At 36.0% G+C, this 12,702-nt stretch overlaps 1 protein-coding gene across 5 annotated transcripts in view; it reads left to right on the forward strand.

Moving 5' to 3' along the window:
* Nucleotides 1–12,702, forward strand: part of CHRM2 (cholinergic receptor muscarinic 2) — a 2,909,771-nt gene that overhangs the window by 436,304 nt on the left and 2,460,765 nt on the right. The gene's annotated exons all lie outside the window — the stretch shown is intronic.

The following is a 12,702-nucleotide window of genomic DNA, read 5'->3' on the forward strand; positions in this document are numbered from 1 at the left end:
CTAGCCAGAAGTGCAAATTACTTTTGGATCACCTGTCCATCTTTATGTGGTATTAAGCATTCTAAAGGTGTATCAAGCACATTGAATCATCTTTTTCCATGAATGGAAGAATAGACTCAACCATGACAATCCGTAACTTCCTCCACTGAACTGGTTTGTTCAATATGCTGAGATCCAAAATTGGCCTCTAGTTCCCTGTCTTTTTTCATGCCAAAAAGAACCTTGAGTAAGTACCAGATTCCCTCTGGTCTGGGAGGACTTGTTGGATAATTCTTTTATCTAGCAGCCTTTGTATCTGTATGGCTGCTTGCTCCCTTTGACAAGGTTTCCCAAAAAATATATCTCTGGACCATGGTGATGCTCAGCTCCTCTGCAGTGGGGGCAGAGTTTTCCATTATTGTTCCCCCCTCTGCCTTGGATGAACTTTCTGCACGTACCTAAGAAAAATACCCTTGTGATTTTCTGAACCAAATCTTTCCACTGCTACTCTGATTTTTTGAGTATGGGCTCTGGAGAGTGGAAAAATGAACACCCACATCAGAAAGGGTCTTCCCATCTTTCTCACATCTGGATAGAGTATCTATGACTTTTGGGCCTGTGATGACCCTGCACTGACCTAGTAGTGAAGGAGCCTCAATCCTCACCACTGGCAACAGTAGGGGACGTACACAATAGGAGGATGACAAGTACGCACATACTAAAGTGCAATTTCCCTTAAGAGCACACAGAGATCTTAGTCAGTCTTGGGATGGTTTCTCCCTCTTTCTCCAGATCTCCAATAAGAATCTCCACTGGCACATCTTTACCATTAAGATCTCAGCTGAGGAGCCAAGCCAAGACCTCCAGCATCATCTCTGTCCAACCAGTGCTTCATGTCTCTGCCCAAGTAGCTGAAACACACATACTTTGAGATTTGATTTATATACAAACACACACACACACACACACACACACACACACACACACACACACACACACACACACACACAAACACACACAGAAAACACACACACACACACACACACACACACACACACACACACACACACACACACACACACACACACACACACACACACACACACACACCTGGGGAAGGCTGGCACAAGTTTACTAGCTATCCCTTTTCTGCCCAGACTATAAGATAGTTTCCACTGCTACCAACCCCTTCTTATCAGCTACTATAAGGACCTTACAAAGGGTGTCCAATTCTACTGTGTAATGTTGCTATTATCCAATGGTAGCTTTGACCAAGAGTAAGGCTATTTTAGGAGTGGCTTGTACAATGTCATCAAATACATATGCAAGTATTCTCAGAGCTTAAATATGTCTCACAAATATCAGCCACAAAAATATGTTTAAATATATTTAATAATAAATACTAAAAGAACAAGACAATACTCAGAAAACAAACACAGTTACTTCAGAGTTCATAATTACAGGAAATGTTTTAAAACAACATTGCAGGGCAGTCTCAAATAAATACAGAAAACAGATAAGCTTCTCTTTAATATATTCCCATATATATATATATATATATATATATATATATATATATATATATATATATATATATATATATATATCTAAGAGAGATACTATGCCCTAAGTCTTACTTACAAGCAAGTGCAGATGTGCTGATGAGTGGATGTTTTGTTAGGTCCAAGACAAAACACAAAATACCCAGTCTCTCTCTGAGAGAGTTCTTAAATTAATATCACATTTTACTGCTAGGTTAGCTTGGGTGAAATCACTCTTTATCACCTGACTTCAGTTCCCAAGCTAAACAGTAACTTAACAGAATTTTAAAATGTTAAAAATCCATATCTCACAGAACTGTGTAGCTGCTAGGAAGTCATAAAGCAATAAAACACTTTTTACATTTTAAACCTAGCAACTACGTCTCTCCCAAGACAATAGAAACAACTTCTAGCTCTAGACATCCTGTCTCCTTGCTGCATTGAAACTAATGTTTATAGCAAATCGTAAAGCACTTAATTTCAACTTATTTTCTTAAAGTTTTGTAAGTTAATCATCAATATTCTAGCAGGGTATGCTGTGGTTACATTCGTGAAGCTCAGTACATAACATACATGTCTGTATAAATCATATCAGTATTCACAAATGACATAGAATTATTTACAAAATTCCAGATAGCTTGTCTGGCAGTGTCACAGGGCCAAATAGGGAAGTGCCGTCAAATGGAGCATTGATGAATGAAGATTTATAGGGCTCAGCAAGGTCACACAAGTGCTTTCAGGCTTACCACCTCATAGAGATGCCTGAACCCATAGATCTACTAGCCCCTTCAGCTGCATGCAAAATGAGCCTCATGGAGGCATTAACAATGGAATGCAGGGTGGCCAGCTGTGAGGTAACTGAAGCCTGTTACACTTCAGCCAGAGATCCTGACAGGATATCTGATAGCTTCTTGATCAGATCCTTCTGAAATCTGGGAAAAAGGGAAAGATAATATAGGGACCTCAAGACAAAGGTCACTGAAAAGAAAACCTACTTCTCACATCTATCCATCATCCTATAATCCTTATTAGAACGATAAATAGTAGAACTTTCTTCAACAAGTTCTTTTTTGTGACTGCTGCCATGACCATGGCATCTGCTGGAACACCTTTTGACCAAAAGTTTGTATTCCCTGCTGCTATTTTTTTATTTAGTCTCCAGGGGGTAGGTTTTAATGGAATCTGGAGCCTCCTATGCCAGCAGAGAAATCAACTTGATGAGCTCATTGGTGGGTGGTATCACCCAGGAGGTAGATGGCTGGGATTCAAAAGCTGTCAGGTACACTGACTCCTCCAATGAGGGATTACTGGGCTTCCATCCACCTCACTGTTTCAAGATCTCTAGGATGTCCCCGAAGGAAACATCATCTGGAGGTGACCTTGTGGAGCCCTTACCTTCATTGAGGTCAGTGTTCTTGGTAATGGACTCCTCCGTGGAGTCTAGGGGCTTCCTCTTACATTTCCTCTTCTGTGAAACCTCCTCCATGGGGTATTCCAGGGAGTTATTAGAAGAGGAGGGGGGAACACTCTTGGGTATCTTAGGGCTTGTGGACCAGCTGTCCCTGTGGGAGATCTGGTGAAGACACTGGGTGCGAGGTCTGCAAGGCAGAAGACTACAGATCCGATGAGGTAGATACCATTTGTGCTGCTGAGTCAAACATGGCCCTGTCTAAAGCCTTGAAAGCTGAATGACCCCGAGAAGTGAAGGAGTTCTGATCAGACAGGGCATACCTATGGATCTGAGCACCACCAAACCCATATGACAGTGCTCCCAAGGCCAAAGCTGGAACCGACTTATCTGTTCCAAGGCTTCAAGATATAGGGATGGCTCAGAAATCTTCAGAGTTGAACCTACTGTCTGAGAAGCGACCGGGCCGCCACAAACCTGATGGCTCCCCAGCTCCGACTGACCCGAGGAACTCAGACAAAGGTCTGATATGAGGAAGGAAAGGTCCTCATCTCTGACACACACAATACCGAACTGAATGGATCTGAAGGCTCTGAAACTTCCAGGGAAGTCAGAGGAGAAATCTGAACAGAGGATGATGAGATGCAAAACTCCTGACCCTTAGGGGTAGAAGCCAAAGGGGGCCATGTGATACCTTGTTCCCAAGTATCTTCTTGACCATCCTCTCCACTTCATCCTCCATGAGACTTCTAGTTGAGGGAGTTGATGATGCAGATGGTGATTTTGGTCTCATTGAGGTTCAGGTCTCCATACAATATTTTAGATATCAAAGATAAATTGGAAATATTTAGTTATATCTTTAAATCTAACCATCTGTCTGTCTGTCTATTTATTTACTCAGTTACTTATTACATTTGTTTACCAGAAAAGTTCGACTGAGCGTAAAACTCCTTTTCAGGATGCAGCTGGAAAGAAACTCTTCATACAATACAATGGTAATAATAAAGGGATTTTTATTTTTATTTTTTTTTTATTTTACATTTGTTGACTGGGATAGTATGACTGTGTCAGAGAATAAAATTATATATACAACAGCAGTGAAGGATACAATGCATTTATTACATGCACATGATAAGAACCTTAATAGTTTAGCAGTAAGGATGAAATAGATATTGTATTTGGAAATAGATAATAACACAGATGTTTTGTGCATTATACTGTTAGTTCCAACATTTTATTTCAGGCAGGTTATTATATACAGCAGGGAGGTTGCTAAGGGTATGACAGTAGTGTATAACAGGCTTTGATAGTTATGTGGATTTTGTTATAAATACGGTCAGAAATATATTATATATCTACCTTTCTATATGTCTATCAATCTATTTGTCCACCCATCCAAGTGTGTGTGTGTGTGTGTGTATGTGTGTGTGTGTGTGTGCACGTGACCTGAATTGTGACCTATTATGCAACAAAAAAGGAAAGACATGATTGGTAACAATATGAGCAAGCGTTCTAGTGCTCAAACCCTTTGCTTCTTGAACAGGAGAAGAAAATGCTTTCAGAAGAGCCATGCAAGCTTGCTTGAGCAATACTTTGAAAAGTTTTAATACCTTGCCTTGTTTTAGAAGTCAAACAGCAATCCTTCCACCACAGAGTTCCCTGATGGGAAGATAATAATCCTGAGGGAAGCCCACCTATTCAAGATACTACCTCTATATAAACCGGTATCTTCTAGAGATAGGAGGTCATACTCACAAAAGAGTTGACACAGTTCTTTCTACAAAGGCACATGCAAAACACTGACATCAGTGGCAATAATTGGGATAATTCTGAAGTTGTAAGAAAGAGTAAATGTATAAATTAATAAATATGCTATGTAATAAGGATTTCCAAATACAAAGCCTTTAAATCCAGATTTGTTGACACTATGACTTTGGAACTTACACTTTCTTAAGACCAACATTGTTCAACATCAGAAGCATCACACATCAAACACCAAGGACATATGTATTCACATTGTATAAAATAACACACTGACACCTGTATGCAGTGGATAACAAGCACCTATATAGTCATACATACTCTTTGTTTATTTATTTATGTATATATGTTTGTTTATTTATCAATGCATGTGTGCATGTGTGTATATATCAATAATCAAGTGCAGATCAGAGAAGTGCAAATGTTTATTTAACCCATTTTCTATAAAGGTCTGTGGTCAGGTAGCATAGCTATCATCCTATAAGTGCAAATAATATGGACAAAGCCAAAAATATTGGAGACTGGAAGACAAGGCACAGACTCAGGGACAGATTTTAAATATTGCTCTTATAAACTTAGGAAGTTTCCAGAACAACAGTTTTTGTGTTAGCATACATTTTCCAGAAGATAAGACGTTTGAAACTCAAATGTATGTTAAAATTTAGTGATGTCAGACCTCAGTAATTTGCCAGAAAACCACAAAGAAATAAATGATGCAATGATTTCAACATTATCTGATTATCTGGACGATTCGGATGTATGCCAATATCATACAAAATACAATGGGTCCAATTCAGAAATGTCACTCTGAGGTGTACATCTTGCAATAACCATTTCATCTTCAGAGATAGCCCAACTACGGGTCTTTAGCATGAATAGGTGCATTACTGTGATGGGCTATCTCCTCAGCATTGCTAACTGATAATGAGGCATTCCAAAAAGAAATATATGTAGATTAGCTAGGTGCTCTCCCCTGTGATTGCCTGCGATAAGTAATATGGACATGCAGGGACATATGTGATAATGACAATGACCAAAAGCTTACATTCCCCAAAACAGTAGAGTGAAGTGACAGGGAGTTTAGCAGAAAAATATGGTTGAGGGATTTGTGTGTGTGTTTGTTTGTATATACTTGGCTGCATTTGTGAGTGTGGTTGAATGCCTGGGAAGTTGCATTGGTCTGGGTTACTTAGGGATAGGCTAGGTGTGTATAGATGAAGGGGTGAGTATGTCTCTGAGTGTGACCAGATGTGAGAGAGAGTGTGTGTGTGTGTGTGTGTGTGTGTGTGTGTGTGTGTGTGTGTGTGTGTGTGTGTGTGTGTGTGTGTGTGTGTGTGTGTGTATGTGCGTGCAAGTGTATGCAGATGTATGAAAGTGTGAATATGTGTATGTTTGGGGAGTTGCAGAGCTGTCATACCTCCAGACTCTCCTAGGCTAAGAAGCAAATCCTGGAACATTCAGTCAGAGAGAAAACTAGCCGGTAGGGTTAACTGTTTGATATCATGTCTTAATGGTACTTCACCAGGCCATGGATTGGGGGAAACAGTAGCCACCATGGATACTCTGCATGTCATACCTAAATGGCACTTATTGAAACTAAAATAAAGATGGCATGTCAGGGGTATGACTAAACACCAGTGCTACTCTATATAGCATATCCTAAATGCACTTAGAAAATATTCAAACTCTGTATCTCCCACACCCTACCTTGAATATTAGTCTACTGTGATACCAATAGATACCTTATATAGAATGTATTAAAGGCACTTATAAAAAAAAAAAAAAAAAAAACAGATGGTCAATGGAAAATAGATATCAGGGTTACTCTATATAGTATGCCTTATCCAAAAAAAAAAAGAAAGATGAGGTAGGTCGGGGGAGGACCCTGGACACCAGGGATACTACACACAGTATGCCAAAAAGATACTAAAAAAGATTCTAACCCCGCCCCCTCAAACTGAGGTTATTATTCCTCTGTGTCATCACTAGACACTGGACAACAGGTGTTGGATGATATGAAATAACATCTAAAACTTAAAAAGGAAAAAGGTCACACAGACATGCAGTAATAACTTCAAAAATGTCCTAGTCCATACCTTAAATTTCCTATAGTGGATGTCCATGGGACATCTGCAAATGACTATTTACAACATACCAGTGTTCAGCTACATGGCTTTGGGCCTGTTTCCCCTTGGCTTGAATGTTATTTGGGATATGCTGCATGTAACTTAATGTTTATGGACATCAGGTTTGAATTTAAGTTTTGTGTTCCCAAGGTATCAACAAACAATCCATTTATGCTGTACTGTCATTAATAGATTTAAAACTGTTTATTAGGAATTTGAGTTTGAAAATGATGTTCCCTAATGATCCTGATGAAAGTAGATGTAAGAAATATAGCACATTGACATCATTTAATCATCCTTTGACTAACACATTTCTGCAATTTAGTGAAAGGGGGATTGGGTATTAGAGCTTCTGTACTTAGAAACCAAAAGATAGGTTTCATAATGTAAGTTCAGCCAAGAGGGCTGCTTTACAAGATAGTCTGGACCTAGAAATAAAACTCTGCAGATATAATTGGTGGAATAGTTATTTTTGATTCAAAGGACTATATTGGTTTTATTAATGAGACATTAGCGGATGAGACTACATATGAGATTATGGACAAGTATGATTTTAAGAGGTTGATTTCCAAGTTTACGTCCACTGTATTTGAACTAAGCATGTATGGAAATCTTACAACAAAACTTTTTTGAATACTGTTATGCCAGTGAACCATTCACAGCTGCTTTGTATGGTTGGCTTAAAATATACAAAAAACATTGAAGGACCAACAATGAGACCTGTATTCCCAGGAGGGAATGTATCATGGAGTTGACAAATATGCATCTAGAAAAATACCTTACCAGTGCTTGTTAATCAATGTCATCCAATACTGAATGAAACTAAAGACATTTTAGGTTTATTTACATTCACTTTTTGGAAATATGTGTGTTACATTTTATTTATTTATAATGGGTATAGAATCTGTGTTCACTGCCATATCCATTGATGATGGTGTGGACTTTTTGAGAGACTTCTCAAAGGATAACACAGATTGCAGTGCAACTAGGTTGAATTTGATATGTAGTCTGTTAGAAATGGGTTTAGAATATAAAATTTTCATGTTTAACGAGATATGTTATTGTGAAAGGACAGGTGTTGTAATGGGCAGCCCTCTGCCAATGCATATGCCAGTTTGGTGTTTATGCATTGAGGAAAGTTTCAGTTATTTTTATAAATCACTTATGAAGAAATCATTTTTTATTTTGATATTAGATTTGTGGATGATATGTTTGTTATATGAAGAGCAGAAATTGATTTATTATTAAGTTTTTCTTGAAACAACTGTGAAGTTGTTGAAATTTGATTTATTTTACTCAGATTCTGTCTTCAATTTCATTGATGTTAATATTGCAAAATCCATTAATGGAATGATAAAATGGAGGTTTATAAAGGGAATGTAAAAATAACTAATATTTATATCTAGTTAGTATGCACCCATATTTTACTTTAGTAATATACTTAAATGTCAAAGTTTAGGGGCATTGGAATTAAGTAGTGACTGAAATAAGTTAAAAGATGTGCTTGACCATTTCTCCAATGACTTTATGGATAGATGCTATAATGAAAGAGAAAGCAATTAATAATTGAAATTTAGTTTGTAGCAGAAATATACAACTTTTAATGAATGCGGTTGCCCTTTTCTGTGGAGGTAAGAGGAATGTGAGAAGATGTAAACAGCCATGTATCAGATTTCCATTAAATTATTCAAGAAATCTAGGAAATGTATGTGAGATTATTAAAAGAACTGCAATATTTTAACTTCCAATAATGATATTCTAAATATAGATGGAATTGAAGTTTTCAGAATAAAAGGTATGTGAAATGGCAATTATGCTATGTGAAACATAAAATATATGTAACATGCATTATGTAAATGCATATGTGATGACAATTCTTTTTATACACAGTAATACTAAAAGGAAATATACTTTTAATTTGTATGCAAATTGTAAATCAAGACAGTATATTTAGTTGTCTGTCAGAAATGCACAGCATTTTATGTTGGTAAGACTGACAGCTAAAAGAACATATTTATGAGCTAAAGGTACCTGAAGCAATGCAATAGCTTGGCATATTATGTCTATTGATAAAAGTCATAATTTAAAATGTTTGGTGTAGCAGGTAGTACAGGTTAACAAAAGGGGTGGGGACCTTATTCATTTTACTGAAGCAGCAGGATACCATTGGGATTATTGAGTTTGAAACACTGCATACACCACATTTAAGTGATGTGATATGAATTAAACCTGTAGTGAAAGGGATAAGACTCATTTTATGTTTTACATTTCCTTTGTGAATAATTCCTTTGAGACATAAGTCAATTGTTTAGTGATTTAACTTGTCATTTGATGAATATTTCTTACTTATAATGCAATTTACAATGCCTATGTGAAGATATGTTTGTGAGTGTATACACTGAGTATATGTAATCATAATCAATACAGTTTATACAGTTCATTTCATCATCATCATTATCAGTGATTGGGGTTCAGTACAATTTACCTTTGTTGATACTATTATTGTACATGCTGGACTTTGTCCTAAGTTCTTGCTATTATTTGAATACTGCAGGAAAATGCTGATTAGCACTAGCGATAGTCAATGATGATTCTGAGACATGCAAATTAGCTGATAATGAGGTCTTTCCTCTTTGCAGCTACTGTGTCTCTGAATCACAAAGTACTAAATCTCAGAAACAGACCATGTTTTACCGCAGCTCTTACTAAGAATGCTGTTTTTCTTACAGAATCATCAAGACTAAATAAACAGACATAAATCAAACATTAATGTCATCTTTGATAGTGTAGCATAAGAAACTGATACACAGTTGCTTATTGAAATGTCTCATATTACATAAAAACATAAATAAATGTATACATTTTATAGCGGCACAATCACACTGAATCAGTACATTCACATTAGCACAATTATGATATGATGTTGAAATGGAATATATTATATACAAACATTTGTAGTACATAGATATGCAAAAGTAAATATATTAATATCTGTTTTAAAGTGAAAGCCAGACACATTATTCAGGTTGCATTAGATTAATATATTCAGAGTAATAAGTTATAGGCATAATGAAATTAGTTGGGAACAGTATACAAAAACATTGTAGTATTCATGTAACCTAATGAAGAATTTAAAGACTTTGCATATGTGAAGATAAAAGCAACAACTAGTGGATTAATAGGTTATGAGAGGAATGTAGTGTTGATGTTTGTGTTTTTAGCTGATTTCTTCATTGTTGGTGTTAGTGATTTGTTTTTGTGCTTTTTAGTTGTGAACAGCAGACTAGAAGTGTTAGTCTAAGAAATGACATATAGCAATAGTTGCAAGAGATTTACAAGAGACATAGACTATATACATTTTAATTACAATTCAGTCTATACTGCTTATTACTAGGGCTCAGATATTTTGAGGACAGAATATAATATGATAAAGTGTGGTCAGGGAGAGGGAGAGTGTTTCTGTTAGTCAGGAGCAAGATCATAACCAGCAGTCCTTGAGATGGTCATTTAGTTGATCTTTGAAAGCAGACAGGTTATTATTGTTCCTTTCTTGAAAGGCTAGTGAGTTCCAAACTTTGGAAATGAGAATGGAATAAAAGGCTTCCCCTTCTTAGCTATTGGCTTTGTGAGTGGATAGCAAGACTTTGTTGAGTGTAGGCTATTGCCAGTGAATTCAAGAAATGTGAAGATTTACTTGATAAAATAGTCTTTACAAGTTCGAGAAACCTCTGTTTATTTTTATCATAGTATCTTAGATTATCATCTTACATGGAAAAAGTTTCTGACATGTAACACAATTTTATGTCCATTTTTTGTTTAGTGTATAATTAGCTTTCAGTGTATGGGAAATTCCATCTCAGCCATGACATTTTGGGTACTGTGATTTGCCTTGTGTAGTCCAATTAACATTTAGGGACTAAAGATATTCAGATCAAGGGACTTTGTATATACTTCAGCTGTTTACTTTAATACAGAAGTGTCTTGCCTCTCAAAGGCAAAATCCTTTTTTTCCTTAGAAAATTGACAATATAACACTAATTGTTTTTTTCTCCAGCTAGATATTGTAATGCTTTTAAAATTAAATGTTTGGTTTTGTATTTATGTTGTTCTAATATTCTCCTTTTTACATAAAAAGCAAAGCAGAAAGGAAGTTCATTACACATAAAATATATATTGTGCAAGTTTATTACTGCATGTTATGAAATCAATTGATGTTCTTATGTTTTGTTTGTCACTGCAAGTAGTGACTTGTAATCATTCCTGCAGTAAGCTGATTCTTATGGAGATGTGCATCACCAGTTTAAAGACCATCACCTCATAAATGTCTTCTTATGAACAATCTCAGCCTGATTTTCATGCTGTCTTGACCGGTGCTATACTGCAAATGGGTTAGCAAACATTTTCATGTTAGACATAAATGAATGCAACTTACAACAAATATACCATGCTTAAGAATACACTGTAAATGTAATAAGCACATTATAAAATAATTTTCATTTGTCTTACACTAATTGTATCATTACTCATTATTATACTGTTATTAAATTTTCCTGTACTGTTATGTGCTATATACTATTCTGAGCAATTTAGATTATCGGAATATATTTTACAGCTATTTCAGGGAAATTATTTCCATTTTTCCAGGAAACATCTGAACAAGTCTTGAATTTGGAAGGCCTGAGCATTGTGAAACCTTACAATTTTGATGAAAGTTTTAATTTAACACCATAGAACCCATACATCTGCACACATACACACACACACACACACACACACACACACACACACACACACACACACACACACACACACACACACACGCAAACACACACACAGACGCTCGCGTGCGTGCACACACGTGTATATATATATATATATATATATATATATATATATATATATATATATATATATATATATATTGCCACAGAAAAGCTATAGGGTGTCAAGTTCTTGCTTCCCAGTGGATAAAGTAAATATTGTTTTATGCTGTTAATCCCAGGTGGGTAGGGGGGAGTTATGCAGGAAAGAAACCCGTGCAAACTATTACCACAGAAAAGCTGTAGGGTCTCAGGTTCATGCTTCCCAGAGGCTTTATTTAGTTAAGATAGCCAGTTTCAGTGGATAAAGTAGATGTTGTTTTATGCAGTTAATCCTAGGTGGGGGGTCATACAGGAAATAAACCCATGCAAATTGAACAGAGGGCTAGGGAAGGTAAAGCAGCTACAGGATGAAGAATGAATGTTGATCTGATTCAGACTGTCAACAGCATGCATTTATTAGTTTGAGATCAAGCTATGCCTCACAATCTCTGACTAGAAAAGGATGAACAAAAAATGGTGCTATTGACACAGTAGTGGAAGGCACTGACTTATTATTGTATGATGCTAATGAGTTGGGATTGCCAGTACTGGTCATAGAAGAGATGAATGTTACAGTAGTCATATTATTTTTTTAAACACTTTTATTGATTTTGATTGTAATGAAAACAATCACATAGACATATATAAGATAATTTACATTATAGATTTACAAATTGATAACATAATTTAAAGCATTTAAATATGAATATACAAATAACAAAGCAAACAAACTAAAGTATGTACATAGACATCCAGTATTTATACATTAACATATGCTATAACCTTCCTTTTGTAACTTGTTCTCATGAATGACAAGGAAAGTCAATTACCTTTATGAGAAATGATCATTTTTTCCAACATATTTTGTAAGTTAACCCATAAATGATATTCTTATGTCTTTCTAGAAGTTCTAGAGGTTATGGTTCTTATCTGTAAATGACTAACTTCTTTTAATAAATTAGTAAACTCAGAGAATGTAGGAGGATGTTTTAAAATCTAGTTTTTTGTTATGATCTTTCCAGCCA

Source organism: Protopterus annectens, chromosome 11.part0 (genome assembly GCF_019279795.1).
Source record: "Protopterus annectens isolate FY-2018-M chromosome 11.part0, PAN1.0, whole genome shotgun sequence".
NCBI classification, from domain to species: domain Eukaryota; kingdom Metazoa; phylum Chordata; order Ceratodontiformes; family Protopteridae; genus Protopterus; species Protopterus annectens.